The sequence below is a fragment of the Sturnus vulgaris genome, unplaced genomic scaffold (genome assembly GCF_052056855.1).
Source record: "Sturnus vulgaris isolate bStuVul1 unplaced genomic scaffold, bStuVul1.hap1 Scaffold_168, whole genome shotgun sequence".
Taxonomy (NCBI): domain Eukaryota; kingdom Metazoa; phylum Chordata; class Aves; order Passeriformes; family Sturnidae; genus Sturnus; species Sturnus vulgaris.
The window spans coordinates 182,501-185,000 of record NW_028276080.1 but is presented as its reverse complement, the minus strand read 5'-3'; the positions used below and the strand labels follow the sequence as shown (position 1 = coordinate 185,000).

General features: G+C 77.3%; 1 non-coding gene across 1 annotated transcript in view; it reads right to left on the bottom strand.

Annotated features, from left to right (window-relative positions):
• Positions 1 to 149, bottom strand: part of LOC148218682 (5.8S ribosomal RNA) — a 153-nt gene extending 4 nt beyond the window's left edge. The window contains exon 1 of the ribosomal RNA XR_015800243.1: positions 1 to 149. This exon is cut by the window's left edge and continues 4 nt beyond it. This is a non-coding gene — a ribosomal RNA (5.8S ribosomal RNA).
• Positions 150 to 2,500: the final 2,351 nt, after the last annotated feature.

The window sequence follows — 2,500 nt, the reverse complement described above, 5'->3', positions numbered from 1 at the left end:
GCTCAGACAGGCGTAGCCCCGGGAGGAACCCGGGGCCGCAAGTGCGTTCGAAGTGTCGATGATCAATGTGTCCTGCAATTCACATTAATTCTCGCAGCTAGCTGCGTTCTTCATCGACGCACGAGCCGAGTGATCCACCGCTAAGAGTTGTCTGGCTTTCGGGACCGCTCGCGTGAAGCGGCCCCTTTTCTGTTTCTGCAGGGACGCGCGCGCCCCCGCGCGCCCCGCTTCGACCGTACGAGCACACACAAACGGAGGAGGAGGAGGAGAAAGCGCGGGGCAAAAAAGAGAAACCCCGCGCAACGCTCCGAAGGTCGGCCAAAGAAAGGCGGAGGGGCCCGCGCCCCCGACCGCCTCCCCCCGCGAGGGGAGACGCCGCCTCGCGTGCCGTCCTTCGGAGGCGGCCCAGGCGCCCGGGCTCGGCCCGACCTCCGCGCGGAGGGGCTTGTGCGGCAACGCGCCGGACCGCGGGGGGCACGGTGGCCCGCCCGGCCTCTCGATCACGGGACGACTACGCGTTCGCGGGCCGGGGGGCGCGACCGCCGGCCCCCGCCGCTCCCGGCTCACTCCCTGGCTTCTCCTTTTCACCGCTCCGCCGACTCGCGGAACGCCGCCGCGCCAAAACGCGGGGGCCGGCTCTCCCGCCAGCGGCCCCTGAACGTCGCCCGAAACGCCACGCGGCGGCGGGACCGTTCCGCCGGCGCAACCCCTGGCGCGGGACCGCTTGCCCGCCGGAAGGCGAACGCCCGGCGGGCCGCGCTCCGCCACCGGCGCCGGAGGCGGGACGCCGCCGAGACCCGAGCCGGCATCGCGGAGCGCCCGAGGTCTGCCGCTCGGCAAAACCCCTCCGCCACCCGCGGCCGCACTCCCGGGACCGCCGCCGCTTCGCACCGCCGAGCTGCCCTTCCGCGAGCACGCGCCCAGCGGGCAGGCGTACGGCGGCTGAGCCGGGGGGCACCGCCCGCTCCCCTCGTTTCCACTCGGGGACCGGACGGGGAAGCGCCCCCGCGGCCGCCCCGCACGCCTCCCCTTTTTTTTGGCCCACACGCGGCCGGGAAGGGCGACGGGGAAGCGGACGGGCGGGGCCCGGGCCGGGACGGCCGCCGGTGAAGGCGGGCGCCTCGCGGCCGACCGTCCCCCCCCCCGGGGGGGGCGGGGACACTCGCCGAGCGGCGACGCCGCCGCTCGGCACGGGGTCGCCCGCGCCCGCCGGACCTCCGGCGATGGAGGAGCCGGCCGAGCGCTGCGCCCCAACGGGCGGGGACAGCGCTCCGAGTCAGGGGTGGCCGGCGGCCGGCGCCGCCGCGGTGCGGTTCGAGGCGACAAGGCCGTCGAGGCGAGAGGCGCGCGGTCGCGCCTGACGCGGCGCCGCCCGCGAGCCCGCGGCGGCGGCTAAGGAGAAAGAGCGAGAGAGCGCGGCGGGCCCCGGCGGCCGCAACCCCGCAGCTGAGGTAGGTAAGGCAGAGAGCGCGCGCCCTCTGCCGGCGTCGCCCCGCATCGCAGAGGCCAGCGGGGTCGGCCCCCCGCGGCCGATCGCGCGCCGCGGCCTCTCCGCCGAGACCGGGCCGCAGAGAGGGGGGGGGCAGGGCGCCCCTTCCCCGGCCCGGCACGGGTGGCCCCCGCGCGCGGGCAAGCGCGGCGGGACGCCGACGACGGCGAGCGCGGCCGGTCGCGACGGACACGCCACCGCAGGGGATCGGCGGGAGTAGCTCCCCACCCCTCGATGGCGCCCCGCGCCGCCACCGCCCGACACCCGCTGCCGCCGCCGCCACCGCCGCCGCCGCCGCGGCGGGGCCGTGCCGGGCCGCCCGAGTCTTTAAACCTCCGCCCGGCTCGGCGGCCCTTTCGGCCCCCAACAGGCGTTTGACGACGCCGAGGGAAACCGGCAGGAGACCGCCGAGGCGCGAAGCGCTAGGTACCTGGCCCTGGGGTGAGGGAAACGACCTGCATGGCCCCGCCGGGGTGCCTCCCCCGCTGCCACCCTCGGGGGAGCGTCCACCGGCGGGGGCGCGCCCGACGTCCGCTGCCATCACCGCGGCAATCCTTCTCGGGGCCCGGGGTTTCCCTCAGTAGCCCGGCGCTGCGCCCGAGAGGACCACCGCGGCTCGGGCCGCCCCGCCGGCGCGGGGAACACGGCCCAGCCACCGAGAAACCTCGCACACCCCCGGCCGAGAGAGGCCACGGCGACGACGGTGCGGACCGTCGCCGCCGCGCCACCCGGCGGCGGCTCGCGCACGTGCGCGCTCCCCCTGGAGGCGCGACCCGGAACTGCCGGAGCCCGGCCCTCGGGAGCTCCTCTGCCGCGCGAGGAGGCCGCTCGGCCAAGGAGAGCGGGATTTTGCCGGGCGGCAAAGCCCCGCGTCCCCCCCCGCGCTCTGGGGAAGGGCCGGAGGAGCCGCCTCCTCCGAGCCCCGAAGGCCTTCCCGCGCGCACCCTTTTTACACACGTTGGCCATCGCCTTGCGCCATCGGCCGCCGTTGCGCGCGACGGCCGGACGGCC